The 25,485-nt window shown below is 35.9% G+C and overlaps 1 long non-coding RNA gene across 2 annotated transcripts in view; it reads left to right on the top strand.

The window, feature by feature from the left end:
• LOC116581878 overlaps positions 1-25,485 on the top strand; it is a 1,012,116-nt gene that overhangs the window by 79,606 nt on the left and 907,025 nt on the right. For both annotated transcript variants that reach the window (XR_004282281.1, XR_004282280.1), the window contains exon 2: positions 11,073-11,188. This is a non-coding gene — a long non-coding RNA (uncharacterized LOC116581878). The remainder of the gene's footprint in view (positions 1-11,072; positions 11,189-25,485) is intronic.

Raw genomic sequence — 25,485 nt, 5'->3', positions numbered from 1 at the left:
AGACTTATAGGAATAAGAGCAGTAGTTTTTTTTTAAATGTAGGAAACAGGCCTAGATTACCCATATTACTTTTGCCTTGGTTGTATTATTTCTATGATACTTATATAAGATATTTGAATATTTTATGGTAATTCAAGGTTTAAACATGAGACACACATAACAGTTTCTAGAGACTCATGACATTGCTTGCTTTAGGTGATTGTTTAAATTGAACTATGCAATCAATTATATATATATATATATATTAGAATATATACATAAATACACATATCTTCTGTGTCGATACAAAATTGCTACTAAACTATTATTTTGATCATATGGACAGATGCAAAACAAGCAGAAATGAATTCAAGTAGCCTTAATTAAGTTTCTTATAGTTTTAAGTAGATATACATAAGTTTAAAATACATCTGGACCATCAGACTAACGTAATGAATATCCGATCTAACAATTTGATGTTCTTGTTGCTGTTGTTGTTGTTGTGTTGTTTTTAAAATTCCTCTGTGGGTATCTGTACATGTCAGTGAGTTTGCATAAAGGTGGTAGCTAGCTGTTACTTTCAGTGGTTTCTTCTGGTGTGATTCATGGTTATACTGTGTGTGTGCACATGTGTACACATATGCACATGCCTATAAATAGTAGATTTGGAAGTGTACTCAGTAAAGTCTCAGCGGCAAAAACCCAAAGCCCAAGTCTTGTGGGCATTTACTTATAAAAGTAATTTTCTAGAAATTTTTGTTACTTTACAAATAACAATTTAATATGAAAAGAAATCATAAAAATGACAGAAAAATCCATTCTTTTTCCATGACTTTAGTAACTTAATTATTTTCTTATTTGCATGTCACTTCATTTCTTGTTCTCTTTACATGTATTCTGTATATGTGCTTACTTCTACTGAGAACGTGATTTTGCGTTCTATGTTTTAATTAGTACTTTAAAATGTAGGGCCCATGTATGATTATCTTTTGTGAAAGTTACATAATAGTCTTTAGAGATGATTTTAAATATCTTTAAAGAACTACACTATAAAATAGATTTCGAATTACTTCCACTGTATATCAGACCACAGCAATGGGATTTTTAAGAAGGATTTTCCTCCCTAAAAACCATTATAAAATTGCATCTTTCATGTTTTAACTCTTTCTATTGATCGCATGTGTAAGCCAGGGTTATTTTGGATTTGTGAATGAAAACTAAAGTGATGAAATAGCAGTTACCAAAAAACAAACAAAACCCAGATATCCAAGGTTAAGAAAGAAATAAAATATTATATGATACGGTATTCAGACACAGGGAGGTGCCCACGGTAAGAAGTAGCAGAATGAAAAGGATAAACTAAAAATGTATGCTGAGAATATTTTAATCTAGTTTAGCTGTATTATATTCACTAGAAAAACAAAATTTTTCTTTAAGTTTTATTGCTTGTAAGTACATGTTTCAGTTGAGAGGCATAGTAGATGGTTAAACTTATATTTTGTAAATTTACATTTTACTCTCCAGTTTGCTTCTTGTTTTTTGTTTAAACATGGCCATAGTATTAAAGGTAATATTTGTGTTAATTCAGTTTATATTTGTGTAACACAGCCATTTAATACTGATGTTACAACGTTTTGGTTAATTATACTAAGTAAAACCTCTCTGTTTTATAATCAACACTTTTCATAATGAAACATAAGGGATCTGGTATAAGGCAGTGCTCTGAAACTTTTTACTAATTTATCATTTTTAAAGATTTCTAGATTTCTTTATATGTATATTATATAAATATATGAACATATATGGTTATGGCAATGGTCTAAAATATATTAACAGGAAGTGGTATTTTCAAAATATTGGGAAAACTTGGAATACTTCTTTCCTAATAAATTTTAAAATATGGATTATATTGTTTAACTTTGTAACTTACTCAAGAAAGAAGTAATAGGGCCTCTGGAGATCACCAATTTCAAGATCACTTCAAAGAATTGTACCTAAAAAAAGTATCAGAAACCCTGAAGAACATGTGTGGTTTACTCTTCCATCACCCTTAACCTGGGGGTAGATTAGCCTCAGCATCCACGCTCTAACTGGGAATCTCTGGACTAGACAAATAAACTGTTACTATTTAAGAATAGGAAGGGAAAATCTAAAGAAAAAACAAGAAAAGAAAAAATCTGAAAATGGAGTAGAAAGACAAATTAGGGAAACAACAACAACAACAAAACAGGAAGCCAAGAAATTGACTCTGGCATTTAGAGAGATTTGGGTTATATTCAAGATAACCTTTCTGTCTGTTCACTGGGGAAGGGTGAGCAGGGAAGACACTCAGTGTTGAATCCCCAACTTGCATGCTAGTTCCAAAGAGCTTGAATAGTAAAGTGTATGCTATACTTATATTACTTGTAAACTAGAATCCATACATATGCATAAAATAAATTTATATTATATAAATTATATAAATACTTATATTTATATTAATTAATTTATATTTAAATATCTGGAGAAAACTCATTGCTTATAATAATTCAGGAATTATAAACTTAAATTACTGTGATGGATTTGACTATATAAAATGTCAGATTTTGGGGGGTGCCTGGGTAGCTCAGTTGGTTGAATGTCTGCCTTCAGCTCCGTTCATGATCTCAGGGTGGTAGGATTGAGCCCCTGTGTCAGGCTCCCTGCTCAGGGAGGAGTCTGTTTTTCCTTCTCCCTCTGCCCCTCCCTCCTGTTCATGCTCTCTTTCTCAAATAAATAAAATTTTTAAAACGATAAAAAATAAGATACAATACAATAAAAAAAAGTAAATAAAGTGTCAAACTTCTCTATGGAAAAAAAGCAGTACATATAATAAATACATTTGAAAGATAAATAAAATTATACATGTATGTGTATTAATTCATAATATGTATGTATGTGTGTATGTACAGAAAAGTGATTGTAGAGCTAAATAATGTATAATTCACACAAAACAATGGAAAAATATCCAATAACTTAAGAGAAAGATAAGCAGAATAATGGGGTAAGAAGGTTAAAAAAAAAACAGAACTGCCTCATTTAAAATATTGAACCTCAAAAACATTAAATAAAAAACACAGTGACTAGTAATGTTTTAAAAGATGAGGTTGTATTTACTGTCTTAAGTAGAAAGCAGATTGAATTTTGTAATACTTTATCCAGATGGAAAATATAGATTTTATTTGCCATTTCAAGAATATTCTACGAGTTGGGTTTGAAATAAGTAAAATATTGAAGCAGTGTTCAAAGGAAAATATATCAGAATGTTCATTTCAGTGCTATGTTTTAAAAGATTTTCATATATTCATTTGAGGGAGAGAGAGAGCATGATGGAGAGAGGGCAGAGGGAGAGGCGCATGCAGACTCCATGCCCAGCAGTGCTCCCATGCAGGACTCAATCCCAGGATCCTGAGATCATAACCTGAGCTGAAGTCAGATGCCACATGAGCCACACAGGCACCCCCATTTCATGCTATTTTTAATACTCTGAGGTCAGAAACAAATTTAATGTTATTATGTGAGAAAATACACATAATAAAAACAAGTATAAGGTTAGTTAAGTGGATTATGTAGATCAAACTTCGTTCAATGAGAATGATGACCACACTACACTTTATAGTGTAAAAAAGACACACCATGAAATAGAACAGTTGCATTTTTATAAAGTAAGATTATTAATAGGATGATCTGTGATAAGTGAGGGAATAAGGCAGAATATTGAGGGAAGGGATACTTTTACTCAAAATATAAATAAGGTGAGATGTTCAAGGGAGAAAGGTCGTATTTTATGATCATGGGATCAGGTCCCAGAGAGGAATATTTGAGCAGAGACTGAGAGAAGCCAGGAAGTTAGGCGTGAGGGCGGGAGTAGGGGGCAGTGAGGAGGAGCGTGCTTGAAAAACAAGAAGCAAGCGTAAAGGCTTTGTGGCAGAAACATGTTGGTTGTGATTTAGGTGCATTCAGAGGAGAGATGCGAGTGAGAGGAAGACTTTCAGGTCTGATGAAGAGAGGTCTACCATGCCATACTAATGGAGACTGGAAGTCATTAGACAGATTTAGCAGAAAGGGTGTCAGAATCCCACTTGCCCTTATGGACCGCTGTGTTTTAGGACAGGACTTCCGGACAAGGACAGAGCGTTCCTCATAGCTTTTAAAAGACTACGGTATCATTCCAGGCAAGACAGAATGGCAGCTGTTCCATGTTGATAGTTTTGAAAGTGATGGAAAGTGACAGAATTCTGAAAATATTTTGAATGCAGATTCCAAATGGAATGCTGATTTCTTTTTTTTTCTTTTTTTCTTTTTTTTGGATGTAGGAGATGCAAGAAAAACAAGAATAAGCCAACATTGGCTTAAGTGGCTATATTCTTAATTTTATTCCCTTGAATTCATTTAAATTTTTATTTAAAAAGCCACTGGTGCCTACCATTACCATACTGGACAGAGCAGCTCTAGGCAGAGCAGCTCTAGGCAGAGCAGCTCCTGGGTGTTCCAGTTTCAGAACTTAGATTCAAGGATGGGCAAACCTGGAGGCCGATGGGAAGGAGAGATGACAGTGAGGGGCGGGCACTAAGACAGGAAGTGGTTCCATAGGTCCAGTGGAGAAACCCTTCCAGGATGGGTTCAGGAGAGGACTTATCTACTGTGTCAAGAGCTGGCTGTAAGTCATGTCAGATGTCAGATGATGCATTTAATAAGGATGAAGACTTTGTGATCTTCACCTGTAGGGAACGATGCCTCATTTCACTTGAAGAGGGAACCTAGCCTTTTGTTTTTTTGTTTTTTTTTGAGTGTGGCACCCATCCCTTCCTTACTGATTGGATTGCAAAGTCTCAAAGGTATACTTCTCCGCCTTTCATATTTCTGTATGAATAATTGACACAGTGTATTTTTTGTAATTGAAAAGATTAGGCATTTTTAATTTTAAATGTCATTCTGTTCTTATCACTTTTTCATCATTTTTGAAGTACATGCATTAGTTAAAAATGATCCAAACCATTCTGTTCAACCCAGACAAAATATTTAAACTATAAAATGGAAGAAAATGAAGGCTCCTAAGTACTGGTTAGGAAGATTTGCAGCAGTAGTCCATACTTAAAAAAAGAGTTCATCAGACTCAGAGTATAATATTAGTGTCATCTGTACAATTAAAAATAATGATCACACAGTAATGTTGAGTAACTTTTAAAACAAATGATCATTCTCAGTAAGGGAATAGCTTTCTCTAATTGTGCAGGCAGTGTTCTTAGGTTAAAAGGCACAGTAATGCCTATGATTACCTACACAAAAGAAACAGCACTATCTAATTTTGTATTAGTATGGTTAAGGAAAAGGTAAGATAGTGAATATGAGCAGTACATTGTGCAATTAAATTAAATGATTGAGGTAAATATCACTTCCCAATTTCAGATTTTAACATGCAAAGGACATTTAATATGTAAAATTTTCTGTGGGAAAATTGATAAAAATTTTAAGCATCACTTTATTCTTCTCATGAAGTGCTTTTTAATTGTCTTTTTAAAAATTTTTATGTGGACAATATTTTATTAAATGTAAAAGAAATACATAATTTGAGTGAAATATGATTAACAGATAAATACCTACATCATTGAGTGAAATGACATAAAAAAATTTTTGTCTCTTTCTGAAAGTAAATATTCGAAAAAGTAGTATAATGACATAATTAGCAATCCAGTTTCCAAAGCTCACTATAGAATGTGAAAACTTTATCACTGCATGAACTGAAGCTTGGAAATACTCATTTTCAAACAACTTTTTTGGAGCAATTACTTGAAGTCACCAAACTTTTATGAACTCTGTTACAACATTATCCAGAAAATTGAGCTGGCATATTTGGCAGAAAATGAAATATAGATGGCGGAAACTGCATGAAAATTGAAAAATATCCCCCAATCCTCCAAAATCACGATTTACACATTCTTCTTACGCAATATTAGGGTTCACAATCATACACACACTGCACACACACAAAGGAAATGATCTTCCTTCAAATGATTCTGATTTCAAGTAAGCACCCCTGGCTGTAACTTGTTAAAACTGCTGAATTATTTTCTGTATAAAATAAATGTATCTTCAACCAATTCAACAATTTGACAACTTGATCATTTTGGACCAATGTTCATTTGGCCTTTCTGTCCCACTTTTAGTCTTGTCAGTGCTGTGTCTTTACAGTCTCATCCTTGCAAACAAATTTCACTGTGCTGATTTGGAATTTGGATACTAAAGTGTACATTTCAGGGTGCCTGGGTGGCTCTGTTGGTTAAGCGCAGCCTTCAGCTCCGGTCATGATCTCGGGGTCCTGGGATCGGGAGCCCTGCATCAGGCTCTCTGCTCAGCGGGGAGACTGCTTCCCCCTCTGCCTCTGCCCCTTCCCCTGCTTGTGCGCTCTCTCTCTTTCTCTTTCAAATAAATAAAATCTTTAAAAATAAAGTAAACTGTAAATTTCAAGTACCCCCCCCCCCACATTTAAAAGATTTTATCAATTTCTGGCCTAAGTAAGAAGATTAGATGAAATTTAGGTTTTAAAACTACTATCTGGCATAGAACTTTAAAAAAAAAAAAAAAAAAAGAGGGGCACCTGGGTGGCTCAGTGGGTTAAAGCCTCTGCCTTCAGCTCAGGTCATGATCCCAGGATCCTGGGATCGAGCCCCGCATCAGGCTCTCTGCTCAGCAGGGAGCCTGCTTCCTCCTCTCTCTCTCTCTCTGCCTGCCTCTCTGCCTACTTGTGATTTCTGTCTGTCAAATAAATAAATAAAAATCTTTCAAAAAAAATTTAAAAAAAAGAAAGAAACAAAAGAAAAATTCCCATGAATAAGCCCTGATTAACTTTAAAACTTCTTACTGAGGAAGTGACATCCTTCTTAGGGGTATAATTTGTATGTTCTTCCAAATTCTTAACCTATTCTTTGATTTTAAATAGGCAGATATTTTTACGTTATTCTTTTTTTCTGTGGCATCTGAAGTGTGTCTGCAAATCTCTGCATCATTGATTGACATGTTGGGTTTGGGGAGAGCCTAGAGTTTCTTGAGTAACTAAAAGAAATATCGTGAGATTATAAAGTAAACATACCGACAAACAAGAAACTATAGCCAAGAAGAGCTAGCAGACATTCCTTCTGTAAAATTAGTTGTAATTAATGGTTATGTAAAATATATTCTGTATAGATTTTATGTGAGATAGTGATGTGAAAACAATGTATGTAGGATGAAGTTATTAGCAGTGTTAAGAATCAATCTACATCCATCTACCCAGTTTCTTCTCATATATGTACAGTATACACCGTTAATCTGGTTTACCTTGTAAGAATAATCTGAAATCTTACAAATGTTTCCTGACCAAAATAGGAATCTATCCAGTGTGGACAAGTGCAGTGCTAATTAGACGTATTTATTTATTTTAACACAAATGACATCAGATCACTTAGAATCACCTTACTTAGATATGGATTTAAACTGCTCAATGTATAAACATTTTTATACATTTACATTTTGTTTTATATCTTCCTTAACATTTACTTTTGGAAAATGAGGAATTTTTAATTATTATATATTACATAACATATTATATGTTATATAACATATAATATATACAAATATGTATATAATAGGTATATTTAATATTATATATACCATTCCTCATTTTTGTGGAAATGTAAGAAATACAGAATATATTGAACTGTATTTATTTTCTGAAAGTCATATAAATATCTCATTTTTATTTCCAATGTACATTCTCTAATGACTTAACTCAGAAATTCAGCAGTGACATATTGACACCCATATCCTTATTACTTAATTTAATGTGAATATGATACTTCATAGGACCGAAGTCTTTTCAAGTTTCATTCAGTATTTTTTCTTAATAGTTAAAAAAGCACCATAGATCTGTATACTATATTTTTAAAAATTGAAGCATTGCCTATCATGTGTTATATTTCATGACATTTCCTACTGAGTTGGTTAAAAACCATTTCATTTTCTGTCATAAACAGTTCAGTCACAAACTAATGTAACTTAATTGAAAAAATGTGGGATTAACACGGTCTTGAGACTGACTTGGCTCTATTAACCAGGTACATGACTTTGAGAAAACCACTTAGTGCTCCTTTAGCCTCATTTCCCTAATACATAACTTAAAGTTAACCATGATACTTCTTATTTCATATATGAATAAAAAATGGATATATATTTTTGACTTGGCATATCATGACTTATTAATAGATGTTAGTTACTCTTATTTTGTTGTTACTGTTACCGATCGTGCAGAATCTCTTTTAGCCAAACATTTCATGGCTCCTGTCTTGCATTTCGTTGGGTGCGATTGGGGAAGACGCTTTTCAAGATATCAGTGACTTCCCCCGAGGAGTCACTATGGAAAATGGACAGTAGGATGCTGCATATTGAATCCCAAATTAGAAGTTAGAATGCAGTGTTCATTTCTGACCATTATTTGTGGTTTCAGTGGTGGCTGGGTTCCCAGACATGCTTACCAAAATATAATGAAGCCAAACTGTAGATACTTTAGTTGAATATTCTGGGAATTTAAAAACCATTGAGAACATTGTTACAAGCAGATGATCTACTATGCCCAAATATCAGGCAGACAGCTTGCAAATATGTCCTGGAAATCTGATCTCTTTCTTCCAGGTGAATTTACTGAACGATAATATAGGGGCTAATTCTAAAATTCTGCCGAAATAACTTATTTGTTTCTACACATTACAGATTTCTTAATAAAATATGGATACTAACTTCAGAAAATTTAACACAGAAAAATACTACTGGGCCACATTAAGACACTTACCCATATGGCTCGATAAGTAAATGTTGAAATTAAATAACAACTAACAAGTAACACTAAATGTTGGCTAATCAAGTCAAGTCATTTTTAAATAATTTGTTTTGAATTAATCAAATGAGGACGGATTAGCCATGTATGCCTAGTGGCAAAAGGCATCTCGTCTCATACATAACCCTCTCAACAATTACTTGTGCAAAAAGCCTAGGTCCAGTAATCACTGCACAAAGCATCAAAGGACACATCACAGGGTATTTGGTTTATAATACGATTCGGACCCTACTGGGCTTTCATCTTTGTTTTGGTTTGGCTTGTTTATTTTTGGTCAGAGAAGGCAAGTCAAAATATGGCGTAAGGGGGACGTTTACATAGGGGCAAGAACCTTATACTTAGCACATGGGGTTTTAAGAACCATTTTGGGTGTGGGTAGCAAATCTGGGAGGACTTGGGTTCTACCCCAGCCATTCCTGTGGAGCAGCACGATGTCCTCCAAGAACAGAAGAGGATGCTGGGGCGGGGGAGGGGTGCTGGCTTGCGAAGAGCAAAATAGACCTGACTTCCTTTGACTGCTTCTCCATGAGTGGAAAGACAGGGCTAGAGCCCAAGTCATGAGCAAGAATGTGGGGCTACAAGGAAGAGGGCACAGATGTTGAACAGAAGAATCCCTGTCTTCCTCCACCTTTTCTGTGCTTGAATCCAAGCTTATAATCTTGCATTTTCCAGCAGGTAACCACATAGATTATAAGGTGGTTGTCTTAACACGAAAAGCGATCTTCCATGCTGGAAAAAAAACAAAACAAAGAAACAAAATAACGAGTACAGTGATTTTACATGAAGTTCCTCTGGTGGCCCTTAGGAGTAAATAGTTCCACCAGCGTACCACTCAAGGCTTACAGAACAATTGAGCACTTCGAAGTTGGATCAAAATGTCAGGATTAAAAATTGTTTCAAAATTATTCAGGACTTGATTGTAGTTTTGTGAAATTTGGAGTAATGGTATCCTTTTTCTTTCTTTTTAAAATTTTTTTTTGCCCCTTCCTAGCTTCCTTCCTTCCTTCCTTTTTTAAATTTTAGAGAGCTCAAGAGCAAGAGTAGGGGCAGGGATATGGGGGGGGGGCAGAGGGAGAAGGAGACTCCCCGCTGATCAGGGAGCCTGACATGGGGCTCAATCCCAGGACCCTAAGATCATGGCCTGAGCTGAAGGCAGACACTTAACCCACTGAGCCACCCAGATGCCCCCAGAAGTTTGACATTTTAAATAGTCAAATCCATCATAGTAATTGAAGTTTCTAATTTCTGAACTTTCTCAACATTTCTGATAGCACTGTCATTGATCTCTAATAGTCTTGAAAAGGAATGCTTAAGTGGATTCAAGTTTAATATCAATATATTTCACCATCTGGACCTGTAAATTTTCCAGCTAACCTCAAATGCCAAATTTAATGGAAACCAAAACAATGAATGCACCATATTCTGACTTCGGGTGGTGGGGTTGAGAGTGTTATAGCATTTGCACCTAAAATAGCTGTTATTTGTTTAATAACTAAAGCAACTGTATCTTGAAACTTTGTCCCTTTTATTGCTAGATATTAAGTTTATTCCCCTTAAAACAACTTAAAAGAAGTCAGTAGCCTTAAAGAGTCTTTCCATTGGCAGTCCCTTGCATTAAAGTCTGTTGGTTTGATTTCCACTGATCACTGAGCTATGGGCAATCTCTTTCCTTACTCACTTTCATTCAATGTTCAAATATAGATTCTTTTTGTTAAATATAACATGAATATTCATAACTTAATTGGATTTAGAGCAATAAAATTGACTTCCCTAATGACTGCCTCAATACTAAGAGTTAGTTTAACTCAGCAAAATACTCTAGATTGGTCATTTGAAAATCACTTAACTGGTAGAAAAAAAAAAGAATATATTTTCTACCTTTCTTAGTATCCTAAACATACTTATCTTGAATAGAAATATATGCAGTTGAGATCACTTGGAGTGTGTAGAGATTCATTTCCCATCTTATTGAGAAGCAAAAGGAGTAATATTTAGCACCGATCAATGCATGTTTCATATAATTTTGGGAAGCCTGATGATTTTTGCATCATATATAAATCGCATTTCTAAAATTCTTCGTTGTCATTTAGTATTCAGAAACTTCACCGTGTTTGGGAAAATATTCTCACATTTTCGTATTGTTTTACAAATTACATTGAAATTATGCCATTGTATTTAATAGTGAGACATTTAATTTTTTTTTCAGACTTGAATGCAGCGATCATGTAAATTAGAGAAAGATAAAAATAACCTCTGAATAGTCTTCTCCTGTGATGTTTATTCTGGATGAAGCATTAAGATCACTCGCAGAGGTGTATAACAGTGAGTATTTTCTAATGACATTAGAATGCTTATTTTTTGTGTGTTTTGATAATGTTCTGTGTGGTACACCTTAACAGAATTTATGAATAATGTGTGTCACGTGGGAACAGTAATAGGCAGATACTACAATCTCCCAGAACACTGCCTGATAAGAGAATAGCTACTTGGAAAGAAAAAAGAAATATCCTGGATCTAAAAGCTTTTCATTTCTATAAGTATATAAATATTTGGGATAAACAGATGTGAAGGACAACATGACAGTTGTTTACTATGTCATGATGGTCTTTGCCAGGAGATGTTTAGTAGTGTGGCAGTTTTCTGATGAGAAAGTCAAATAATTATAAATACAGGCTGGGAAGAATGATAGTCTTCCCATGAACAATCAATAGATTTTGAGTTATGAGAAGAATAACAAATGAGAAACTTTTATAAGGCAGGACGCTTAAATGTTGGTGACATTTTTAAATCTATCAAACTATCAGCGATAATAGCCGTGAGTTCCGTTTTTTCGAATCTTACTCTGGACCTTATTAAGGTAAAGGGCTCTTTGCTCACCCATGTGCAGTCTAGTTACACAGACCTATTCTGTACCTAAAGACTAAAGGCAGGCACAACCTTGCAAAAACCTTGTCAGTTGTCCTGAGAGCTTGGTTTGGTCATAGAAATGAAGAAATATATTTTCTATATAATATTCCATGCGGTTCTACTGTAATTTCACTAGCAAGTGCTATTATGATTGGTAAAGAAGGTGGAATGATAGCCCTTTTGCTGGCTGACTAGAGGTGGTTGGTTGGCTGTCACTCTTGGGTTGCAATGTCTTTGATAGTCCCCTGAATTACACAAAAAAAACATAAGGTCTGGGGGAGATTGTATTCAATCATAAAACCTCCAGACAACTAGGGTTTCTTTACGTTTTAAAATCACATGTAGATATCTCTACTGATACTCAGCGCTCACTGGTAGGGTCTTCCCATTGGGTGGGTCCATGCTCTACAGATGGATACAAATTTTAAATGTTCCCCCAGTATCTGTTCAGATATGTCTTATGTTTTGACTTCTGCTATTAACCCGCCCCCCCAAATAACTCAGGTAATGACAGATCTTTTTAAATGTTCTATGACATATAGCTTTTTTTTTTTTTTTCCTAAAATGGAATCCACAGCTTGGGAAATTTCTTGCAAATGAAACCATGTATATGTCATTTGATTATTCATAATCCCAGAAGTGTTTCACAGAATGTAGTGATAGCTTAGATTTTTCATATCAAAATTTGAACATTTTTTTCATGGTAGTAGTTTACATCGTTCGAAGATAATGGATCTACTTCATATTTTAAGTGGGTAAGTAGAAGTTTTACAATCAGTCTTAAGACTGGTTTCTTCTGGTTGAGTCTAATAATTTTTATTCTCTCTTTGTCTCATAAAAATATATATTCACAATAATACTAAATAATGAAATTGATTTAAAACCAAATATCCCTTGAGACAAAATCAAACTTATTAAACATGTTACTTGTTCTACTAAAAAAAGAATTCAAAGACCGTCAATTTTATGTCTTCTGTAATAAAATTTTTCTAGGTTAGAGTCATAAAAAAATTTTCATGGAAGTAAATATTCCTGTAAAATATAGAGACTACTTGGAAGCAAATTATTTTTAATTAATATTGTTGGTGACTTGCAACTGAGAGAAATCTGTGAGTTGCTTTAAAGCTATCAAGCTTCTTCCAAAATGTCCTAGGCCGTCCATCAGAATCAGAAATACTATTCAGTATCACTTAAGGTTAAGTGATACTGGAAACCATAGAGTTTAACACACTTAAGTTGTTTAACACAATGTTCAGTCTGTAAAATTCCCTTGGCTCTAAACATTTTATTATATTTTGTATCGATGAACCACACGAGTGTTTCTTAATAACTATGATCAGAAGGATGAATATACAGAAATCTGCTTCTACCAAGAAGGCAGCCTGGTATAAGAAATTCTTTCTATTAAGCAAAATGTATCAAGCCCTCTAGTGGTATTAATATATAAAATATTTCATTGTGATGTGTGATGTTTACTTAGTAAGAGTAGTTGTTTTGTTTGTTTGCTTTTAAAGTACAGGTATTTAACATTCTCTTGACATCAGCTTTTTGCAAATTTCCATTTGTTCTGTTTGGCAGATAATTTGTACTGTACTTCAGGTGGTTTTTCTACCTTTACCTTGGGATAAAATTTTTAAATGCATAGACGTAAGACTGAAGTAATAAATAACCCAGTAGGTGATAAATCACATTTTCTTTTTTGAATCAGTTGCTTTTGTCCTTAAGTCTAATACTGAAAGATATTTATAATGTTCCATATGTATGATGGTAGCCTGATGATGATGATGATGATAATAATAATAATAATAATAATCAGAGTTTTCAAGGGAAAACCTGCATCAGGTAGGATCTTCATTTAAATAAACAGCACAGTGAAGGAAGAGTATCCCGTGACTCATGACTCACTCTTCACAATTCTCACTGAGACCTTTCATTCTTTCATACTATTTAAAGTCTAAAGGAAATGGTCTTATTCATACTTAAGGATTTTTTCCATCGAGGTTTCTTTCCCCCTTCTTTTAATTTTGGCTCTTATTATCAAAGGCCTGCATGTAGGGGCTTTCAAATGGCAGATCTACAAAGTGTGTTTCAATTATTAAGGAACAGGTTTTACCTTCATGCCTGCAGGACTTGTATTTCTTTCTTAAAAAAGAAAAAAATATATTAATGCTTCATACATAGCCAGAGCAAACGGAGGATACCAAGCAGTGGAAATGGAAAAATAATCAGGAAAACGCTGAGATGCAATGATGAGTCTCAGAGACCATCGAGCCTCCAAGATGAATTCCTTCATGTCCTCTCTTTTATTTCAACTTTGTTTTAGACTCCGAAATTAGACCCAGAGTGGAGCCGCCAATTAGCTGTGGTAGAAGGCGCTGTGCTAGGTTTTTGAGGGTCTGCCTTACTTCTCAGACTCATTCGATGTTCTTTATTGTGAGGTGAGTCTTCATCGTCCTGCCTTTTCTGTCCTACGGGCACTGCCTGGCCGGTGACCGTTCTTTGGGAAATGTGTGTATTGTCTCTGCTTCTCATCAAGGGATTCACACACATGAAGGTGCACGAATCTCTCTTTCTTCCTGTTTGTGCCCCCTTGTTCTTAGAAGTCTCTGAATAAAACCAATTAAAAACAGGATACAAAATCCTGTTAGCCAATATATCTACTCTTCCTCTGTCTAAATCTAGACAGTTTTAAATCTCTGGTGATAGATGGATTCTTAAATCTTTAGCTTTCACTCTGAGGGAAATTCATTTGGAAACCCGAAGAAGCTGATGTTTCAGACTTGTGTGACCCAAACGCATGGAGTTAGTTACATTTCTGCTTTTTCAGATTTTTCAGATTTTATTTTCCTCCAACCACTGGGGTTTGGAGTATCGTCATGATGGGTGATTTAGGGACATCACAGACACCTACTCCAAAAAGGGAACACAAAATACAGAATATTCTGGAAGTTGGTATATTTCCAGATTCAACCCGATGTAATACATAGCACTATGGAAGTTTGATTCTTAAACTAGGAGTCAGTAAAGCCTTGTCATCACTCTGAACTGTGCTCTAGGGTCAAGTAGAATTCCAGGTCCATAATATCCATGAACAAATTATATTATGAACTCTCTAACATATCTTGTAATCTAAGAGTGTCCTGTTTCTAAATCATTGAAGCAATGAAAGGGATCTTCCTATAAGGTGAAGGGTATTAAAAATAAATTGTATTTCAGGATATTTTCCTTTTGCAATCAATTACCTTCTTGAGTCTCTTCTTTAGTTGTCAGGAGTTGGGTTGATCTGGAGAGAACTGAGCTGCCAGGTGTCTGAGTGGTCAATTAAGACAGAAAGCCAAAAGGAAAGTAAGAGTCAAACCTTCAGTCACTTGCTGGGGTGATATAAGCAGGAAGCTCATTTGGAGGAACCCCTGACTCCTCCCCAATACACTTCCCTTCATGGGATGCACTGATTGGGAGTCGGGGGATCAGCACAGATGTGGGGCTTGTTTATGCCGATTAGAGCTCTGGACGAAAAGCTCCGTCTGTTCAGAGGACCAGGGTGCTGGGGAGGTAAAGAGGTAGAGCTAGGAGTGGAAGGTACGGAGTCAGAGAGGAGAGATGTGCGTTCAAGTTCCCTCCATAAGGAGGTTACGGCAGAGGTCTAGGTGGGACAGGAAGGATATGAAGGAATGGAAGTTGGCTTTCGTATGGTTGGTCAGCTGGATTTTTGTTGTTGTTGTTGTTAATGGGCGTGATACGAAGCTTAGATATGAGGAAAGGCAGAAAGCCGGATTCCCACGGGATCTGAGGTTGAGACCAAGGGCGATGGCGACTTCAAGGCCAGTTGCACCACTAGACCTGTTTGGCGACGTCATGTAAGCTCCCAAGACTTCAGCTTTCTCATCCTGAAAACGCAGATAAAATCATGCCCATCTGAGAGGGTTATTGTGAAGACAACAGGTTATGATACCCGTACAAGTAATTGACAGTGAGACCTCATTATCGTGTTTGGTGGTGTTTTTATTTAGGGTAAACTGGTTGATCTCATTGATGGAGAGGCCCGTACGTGAGCACATCATCCCAGACTCGAATAAAGAGGAAATGATTGATATTTCTTTAGGCAGTTTTGTAAATACGATGCTCAGGGAGATTACTATTTCAGTGCCTTTGGATTTTTCTTTTTCTTTTTTTTTTTTTTTTAAGCAAAAACTAAAAGTAAGAAACAAGGACCTGTTTTGGCCTCGGAAGTATAAACTGGTCAGTTCAAAAGTGTTTGGCATTAAGACCCATATTATCCTACAACTATAAGCATCTAATTGGGAGTATTTTTATATATACCTTGTATGATACATCTTGCTTTTCAGTAAGTGAGGTGAGAATCTTCTATTATTCAAATTTAAACGTACAATTTGTATTCTTTCTTTACCACAGGCCAACGACTTCTATGGCCTTTTAAGGAATCCCTCCCGAATCAGGTTCTACATATAAGGAGTAGGAAAACCATTAACACCCTTCCCACCCCCCACCCCCCACCTTCCATGTAGTTACTAGAAGGAGTTAAAAAGTTAAAAAGTCTTTTTGTGAATAGTGCTAAATTGGTTTAAATATATTTTAGAATGCCTCTATTTAAGAATACCCAAATAAATGCAATCACATTACATTCCCTCCCCCCCAACTTTGGTTATTATCTTTTCTCTAGTGAGTCATATATTTAAATACAACCAAAAGTAACTTATCGTGAGCCTGAGAGGGAGTAATCCAGCTCGGGAATAAAAAGGTAGTGTTAAAGTAATAGAACCAGTTTTCTTCTCTCTATTTATAAAAGGGCATTATCTTAGTCATATTTCTCCATACGTCATATGTATTTTATTGAGATTTCTGTATGCAATCCTGTCACTTGTTCTACATGAGAACAGTCCTGTGCTTACTTCCATTCAACCTGAACTACTCTTTTCCTGATGATTCTGGGTTAATTTACCTTGGTTTTCTTTCTTCTTTTCTTCCTTCCTTCCTTCCTTTCTTTTTTAAACTGAAAGCTACCAGTAATCTCAGGTACATTGAATGCAAGCTAACCCTAAGAGAGGCTGATATCAAATCTGAGCATGCAAGTTCTTAAATTTTGTTCTATTTCTGTATGCCATACTCATGCTGATTTATGAGCTCTTCTGAGATTCAAGATCTGTTTTTATTCCTAATTGTATGTAGTGTTCACTCTGATATGATTTACACTACACTCAAAGGCTTTTTTTTTTTTTTTTTTTTTGCAAAAACTGGCAGCACATGAACAATTTATACTTCTTTGGAACTCTTGCCTGTTTGAGGCATAACCAGATCCTTTTGGGAAATGATTTTTAATTAATAGGACACTTTTCATCACCTTCAATGGCATAGGCTTTAAGAGAATAGGACACAAGGCTGATGACACTTTTTTGGGGGCTCGGCATCTCAAGAGGGGGCTGCAATTTAGCAGTCAGTGAAAGAAATAGCAACTTCACCTTTTCCCAAGCTTCTGTTCCCATTTCAGATTTCCTTTTGGATTTTTTTTTTCCTTCTCTCTTTACTACTTCTTTTTTGGTTGACAGAGCTGTCTCTGGTATCAAGGTTCTTAATATTTACTTGTAGAAGGGAAAATGAATACTGAAGAAGCCTTATGAAACGCAGAGTGATTTTGGAAGTGGGTGTCCAATACACATTCTTTCTTGGGGAGAAAAAAAAAGTTCGATTTTAATTTCCTACCTTTTAGCGTCAGCCTGGCTTTACTCTACAGCTTTAAATATGCACATAAAACGCCATGGCACTAAAAACATGGGAAGTCAAGTTCTGATCATTTCTTTTGTCAAAGAAGCATGATCTTAACTCATGAGTCACTGTTAAATATAAGTGTAATGTGAAGGAAAAAGGAAAATACATTATGAGGGTTTTTTTTTCCGCCAATTTGTATAATTTTTCAGTTAAGCAGTCATAAATCAAGGACTATTGTATTTTTTGAGGCTCATTAAAGAGACATTATACATCAGAATAGTGAAGTCGTCAGCATAATGAAATGATGAATGCCTGTAACTATCTGTGTGTAAATGATGTGAGACAGATTCGGGGTGTTACAGAGGAGAGCAGCGATCTCCCTGACAGTTCCCCCTAGGTGCCGTTGCTGGATGCTGGTGACAGGTGTGGAATGCGACGCTCTTCAATGGCAAGCACTTATTAGCACTCGGTGGAAACCAGCAATATAAAATAAGACAAATAGCAGATAATATCATTTTAAGCAAATTTGCTCAGAAAGGTGTGTTATTGCATTTTATAAACCTTCTTTATGGACGAAGGCGATGTTCTAAACTCCAGAACACGCGTTTGAAAAGCAGATGGTTATTTTGAGAACAAATATGTAAAAAAAAAAAAAAAAAAGTATATATATTTTGGAATCCTGGCCTCTTTCCTTGACTTCTGTAGGGGCTGGGCCATGAAGTCCTCCCAAGTCAAGCTTTATCACTTTGGTTTATTTAGTCTGTCAAGGGAACATATCCATCCTACCTGGCCATGTGTGCTTCCCACAGTGAGATTTGTAACATGCGTCCCGTGAGTTCTCTTTTCGTCTCCGTATTTGTCGACGTCATGTCTTTTCTGTTGAAGACTGAACCTCCTTGTTGATGAGTCCGCCTTCAGTCCTACATTTCAGAGGCTTTATTTCACTTACCAAAGCGGGACAGGCAGTAGATCTGGTCATTTTCTGGAGGTTCTTGTTTATGCATGCATTTCCCCGCACGGGGTTCAGGTGCCAGGCGCATGAATGAATAACCTGTGAAGCAGGGGGTGTGGGGTGGGGGTGGGGGGACAAGAGGAGAGCGAGAAGCAAGGGAGAAGGAGGAGATTCTTAGTCCGCTGTGGGTGACTGATGAAGTCTGTGGCGTTGGCCAAATCCTTGAAGCTCTCTCTGCGTGAATTCCCATTTTCTTTTCTTTCATTCAGTTTTTTGAGGCATAGTTAACTAATAAAACTGTGAGCTGTGTAAAGTAGACAGTGGGATGGTTTGATACGCACGCAGGCCACGCAGAAGGATGGGCTGAGAAGGCACTTTGAATATGTAGACAGTGATACTAATAAAAATATTCATATTCTGTGTGCTTTGGGGATAGGAGTTTTTTATTTTTAATAAAATGTACTCATGCCTCTGCTATAGTATTTTAGCACTGTATTTGTTCATTAAATGTGCATTTCTGGCAAGAAATATGGTATAATTTCCCCATAAGCACCAGTCAATGTGATGATACCTTTTCTTTATCCTGACGTTTATGTAATAGGGCTTAAAATAGTTTGACTAAAGGTACATTCTTTAAAAAAAAAGTCCTGCTTTACTTCTTTTTGCTTAGGAATACAGCAAATTATGGGCATCTGAATTTTTTTATTAATAACTACATGTTTATATTTTGTGGTGATGTGGAAAATCCATGAGCACACAGTTGTCCAAATTTTCAATAGTCTCCGTCTTAAGAAGAGTAACTTTTTAGATTTCTCATTGCACTTTGAATATGCTAGTACATATAATACTAAGTATTGTTCAATTCCTTGTGTATATTATTTGGAAATTTTCTGTTAAAAAAAAGATAAGAGTGGGGCGCCTGGGTGGCTCAGTGGGTTAAGCCGCTGCCTTCAGCTCGGGTCATGATCTCAGGGTCCTGGGATCGAGTCCCGCATCGGGCTCTCTGCTCAGCAGGGAGCCTGCTTCCCTCTCTCTCTCTCTCTGCCTGCCTCTCCATCTACTTGTGATTTCTCTCTATCAAATAAATAAATAAAATCTTTAAAAAAAAAAAAGATAAGAGAATGTTCAGATGCAACTAAGAAGCCCAAAGTCATGCATAGCTATTATATGACTGAACTAAAAGTAAAATATTTTTTTAAAAAACCCACTGAGCCACCCAGGCGCCCCAAAAATATACTGTATTATTTTATTTTTCCTTTGCCTATTCATCTCCTACCAGACATCGTGACCATTTTACAAGTTCACTCACCAACAGAAATACCCTTACAAGTTATATAATAATCTTCAACTTTGTTCATACAGAAACAGACACAATCTAAGAACATCTACTCTATATAATAACAATTTTATAATAGAATTCACTTTTACATATAACATATTTACATATGATATTATATACTATATGAATTATGTGTATGTATTACACATCACATATAACATATTTACATATGTTACATAAATTACATAGAGCATATTTTACATATAACATATACTTACATACAAGTTCATAGACAGTTGAATGCTCAAAGAGATTGATTGAGTTCAGGGTAACATTTCCACCATTCTACTGCACAGAGTAATGACTCCAGAAAACATTTCTTAAAGACATAGTTTTGGAATTTTTGTGATATCCTATTCTATAATTGAGTGTCTGTTTTCTTTGATGGGAATAAACCAACTGAAAGTTGTGGCAAGGGCACCATTTGTAGGTGTTGAAAAGGAACATGGAAAGAACCATGAACGTTTGATTTCAAACTAACTTATTTTTTTTTTCTCTAAAGGAGGGGAAGCCAGGGTTCTTACCATGAAAATTATTATTTCTTGACAGTTTGTTGTTTTCTCTAGATTGCTAAAAGGTCAATACTAAATTGTTGGAAAACATCACATAGATCAGTCTTACTACTTTATAGCCAGCCCTTGTAAACTTACTGCCACCAGTAGGGAATGAAATCTAGTAAATTGTGTTTACATTTAGTTTACATTTACATTTAATGTCGAAGACTAAAAATGATAAATGCAGCCAACTAACCAAATGGATATATACATATATTCATATATCACATTTTTGTGCTTCTTAATATGAGTTCTCACTGGTTATTGTTATAATTAAATGTATTTTTCTATTTATATTTTTATAATTTTTATGTTTAAAAAATTGCTTTTAAATCCATACATCATTTGACCGATGACATGATTTGAATCCTTGTGTCTTAAATCCAAATCCATTGCTCTATCTACCCTGTCATCGTGCATCTTGATAAACGTCTGAGCTTTACATCCAACAGTATACATGCTACGATCCACACGGTACAGTTTGCCAAGTCTAAGTTACCGGGTATGCAAGGGGACTTATTTAATTGGATGTTTTGTCACTTATGTCACATTTACTCCTTTTCTCTTTCAGAGTTAGTTTAGAGACAGATGAATGCTCAAAGAGATTGATTGAGTTCAGGGTAACATTTCCACCATTCTACTGCACAGAGTAATGACTCCAGAAAACATTTCTCAAAGCCAAAGACATCCTATCTCATAATTCCTCTTCCTTCAATTACATATCATTCGTAAACATTGCCAAGTTATTATTTCCTGCCAATTAAAATAAATGACATAAGCACTTTTAAAATTATAAATATCCAGCTTTCTTTCCAACTGTATGCACATGTACACACATAAGCAAACACGAAGCATTTATACATTACACGAAGCTGTACGCATTATATAAATATGTATATACATTTTTTTTTAAAGATTTTATTTATTTATTTGACAGAGAGAGATCACAAGTAGGCAGAGAGGCAGGCAGAGAGAGAGAGGGGAGGAAGCAGGCTCCCTGCTGAGCAGAGAGCCCGATGCGGGACTCGATCCCAGGACCCTGAGATCATGACCTGAGCCGAAGGCAGCGGCTTAACCCACTGAGCCACCCAGGCGCCCTGTATATTCATTTTTAATACACTTCAGTTTTATGAGTCAGAATGAAGCCATTGCAGTCAGACTAAGGGACCCTGAGCTAGGAAGCACCAGAAAACATTTATAAATAGCATGAGGATTATCTGGAGAGCTGGGACCTTTAGGAGCCATTATGAGTATGAATACCAGGAATCAATTAATTGCTTTGGGGCATTTGGAGTCAGAATGTTACAAATGGTAATGACCTTAGAAATTAACCAGTTTTGGGGCACCTGGGTGGCTCAACCCAAGCCCTCTGCCTTGGGCTTGGCTCATGATCTCAGAGTCCTGGGATGGAGCCCCGCATGGGGGAGGGGAGGGTCTCTGCTCAGCCGGGAGCCTGCTTCCCCCTCTCTCTCTGCCTGCCTCTCTGCCTACTTGTGATCTCTCTCTGTCAAATAAATAAATAAAATCTGGGACGCCTGGGTGGCTCAGTGGGTTAAAGCCTCTGCCTTCAGCTCATGACCTGAGCTGGGATTGAGCCCCACATCGGGGTCTCTGCTCGGCAGGGGCCCTGCTTCCTCCTCTCTCTCTGCCTACTTGTGGTCTCTGTCTGTCAAATAAATAGATAAAATCTTCAAAATAAATAAATAAATAAATAAAATCTTAAAAAAATAAAGAGATTAACCAGTTTTTGGATGGCAGTAGTTGAAAAAGGGAATATTGCCTTAAAGTGATTGGCACTTACTGCCTGAGCCACAGTGTAAGAATAAGAATATACGAAGCATGTCCTAATCAATCAGCCCTTTCTACCACAGGTAAGGAACAGAGGTTGGCAGCATACTTGCCGAGGCTCAGAGAATTGAAGTCATGTGCCCAAAGTTGCAAGGGTAGTTAACTCTGAATCCGTGGCCATAAACAGGGCATCTGACTCATAATCCACTGCCATTCGCTCTGCTTTCTTGATAAAGTAGAAACACACCCAGTAAGCTTCCTCAGAGTAAATCCAGAGACGTTCAGGAAACTTAATTGAAAACATGAAGGAGAGCCACACAGGGTATGGTGGTTGCTTGCTTTGATGCCCTTGTGGGTTCAACTTACTGAGACGTACTGGTTTCAGGGTATAAATTACTTACGGTTATTCCGAGGCACTGTAACTAGGCACCGTCTTCTATTACTTACTTTTCCTGTATTTTATGCTTTGTCTTTTCTTAGAATTTCCAAGCCTATAAACTCAATAAATAGAATTCTGTAAATTAAATATACTAAGATATGCTCAAGGAAAATCTCTTCCCATAGAACATAAAACCTGGATTAAAATGCAGACATTTTCATTCCATTGTGAACCATTGACCTAATAAAAATTTTGACATTAAATCTAAAAATTAACTTTGTGGAGACTAAAGCAGTTTGGCAAAATTCACATCACCCCCAATGATGTCTTTGCTCCATCCTCCCCACCTTTTTATAAAATCGTGTCCAGCTGATTAATATAACAGAACACTTGAGCTTTGGTGAAATACACTTATTCAATTTCACCGAAGATTATAGGTTTCGAATAATAAAATTGGATTTTATTGCGGATTGAAGTGTGTAAATAGAACATTTGATTGAATTTAATAAAATGGTATCCTGCTGATGGAGGCAAGTCATTTCCTCTAGTTTTAACTTGATTACAAAGACAAGAAGTTTTATGAGCAATTTTGAATGGAAAATTTCTTTCTGTCTAGAGGAAAAAAAAAAAAACCCATACTGAGACTAAGGAAAGTAAGTAGTACCATTTAATATTTTAAATAAAATAGTTGTGAATGTATGGTTACTTTTTCAATGCAGTAGAACTATTTTCTCATCTGGTTTTTGACCATTTGCTTAATCACTAGGGTTAAACAAGAATGCTGCAGAGAGGTAAACCCAGTAGACAAGTTTGTTTCTCTCTGGATTTGAATAGTTTTTATCTTGGTGATAAAGAACCTTTATCTGATATGTGTCCTTCTGTATTTAATCAAAGTATAGTGAGATTAGAGCATCATTCCTCTTAGCACAAAATGTATCACTACATAGTAACTGCTAGTTAAATGTTTGGTTTCTTCAGCCATTTCTGAGGTTTCTTAAAAAGAAACACAAAGTAATTATTTTTGCTATTTCTGACAAAAAGAAAAAATATATATATGTATGCATGTAAGTATGCATATTTCAGTACAATAAAATAAGATGTTATTTTGCTAAAATCTAGTCTTTTCTTAATTAGTGTCAATATTTTAATTGTTTTATTAGCTAAGGAGCTGACTGCAAATGTGGAAGCTATAAGACAGGCTAGATTGGTAATCGGGCATTGTTATAAATGTAGAATGAGCATTAAGAATTGGGGATGTGTGACGCCTGGGTGGCTCAGTTGGTTAAGCAACTGCCTTTGGCTCGGGTCACAATCCCAGGGTCCTGGGTTCAAGCCTTGTGTCAGGCTCCTTATTCAGCGGGGAGCCTGCTTCTCCCTCTCCCTCTGCCTGCCACTCCACCTGCTTGTGCTCTTTCTCTGTCAAATAAATAAGATTTAAAAATAAAAATTAAAAAAAATAAAGAATCATGGACATAATGTTGACTGAAGATTGATAATAAGAGGTTTCAGAACAAGATGAATTTTAATGTGGCTTAAAAGAGTACCTTGGGTTGATTTAGAGTATTATCTTTAAGCAGATGATTCAGAGTACTACAAGGGAAATAAATACAGAGTCTGAATGTAGTAGTTCTATTCAATTATTTAGCAGTGCTTTCAAAGAAATAAAAAGTAAACAGTTGATGAAACATTGTTGAAACAGTTGAAACATTGCAGGAAAATTGTATCTCTTTACGCTGATAATGGCTGCCTGTTGTTTTTAATGTTTGGAGAAAGGTGCATCATACAGAGAAAGAGAGAGACAACCCCGACCTGTACAGGAAAGACAGTGTAGAAACCGAAAAAGAGGCAACAGCAAAAACAAACAAGCAAACAGCTCAACACACCACGCAGGGAAAGTGCCTGTTGGTCACACCCTCTGCTGTCCTATTGGGAGGTATTTGAACACATCGATCAGTAACACTATTTGAATATGGAAAAACCTAGAACGCCTGAGGAACGGGAGTTTGCTGCTTGAACTGAGATAAGGAAGAAAGTAATTAGAACAAAAGGAGTTCTATCTCAAAACGGTTCAAAGCATAGGAGATCCCTCCAGACACGTCAATTACAGTAGTTTGAAAATGTGCAACGTTAACAGGTGCCGGTTTTACAGTTTGAGAGGAACCGCAGCAAGAGGGATGAGAAAACACCTGAACACTCCTCATGTAATTAATAGATGCACTGAAAAGGTGGGGTAAGTTTGGACACAAGATTATCACTTCGGATGAAAGTCTAGAAAAGGTGAGGTATTTCAATACAAACACGGTCATGTAAGTGGGAGGACTTTTCACTTTGGAAGACCACTCTAACAGAAACTTGGGTTGACTGTGCTCATTTTAAAGTCCGCAGGAAAACAAAACAAACAAACAAAAAAAAAACAGCCCAAAAAGTGTCTGTAATTCATTGAGTGCCTCTCTGTCCCTTGTTTCATCTTTAACTAACTTGCTGTCCAGTGGTTGTGTGTGACTCTTAGCTCACGTATGTAGTTACTGAAATTCACCTCACTGTGATAGTCTCATTTGATTATTAGGAAAAGAACGTAACGAAACTAACAAAAATATTAGTTATGGTAGGAGATTGTCGGTATTCATGAGATCAACACAGGATCCGTAGTGTCTTTTCAGTTCTGAAAATTGTGTGAAGAAAAAAAAATTATTTGGCTTCTGAAAATAATTTTAACACACACAGGTCTCATGCCATGTCTAGTATGATCATCACTTCTCTTCAAAATGACCAAGCACCTATTATTACATCCATATTACCAGGTAACATACTGATATTAAACTCAGAATTGACCTGTGATCTCATTACCTCGAGGAAGATAAAAATCGTCACCGAATGGTAAAAGCAGAACAGAGAAGCTGAATAATGAAAATACGATAAATCAGTTTCAAAAATAAATGAAGCCCAAGCCCACCATTCCAGCCAGTCTTGTTTTCA

Source organism: Mustela erminea, chromosome 21, assembly GCF_009829155.1.
Source record: "Mustela erminea isolate mMusErm1 chromosome 21, mMusErm1.Pri, whole genome shotgun sequence".
Lineage (NCBI taxonomy): Eukaryota > Metazoa > Chordata > Mammalia > Carnivora > Mustelidae > Mustela > Mustela erminea.
The sequence above is the reverse complement of the archived record's forward strand: the minus strand, read 5'-3'. Positions and strand labels throughout refer to the sequence as shown.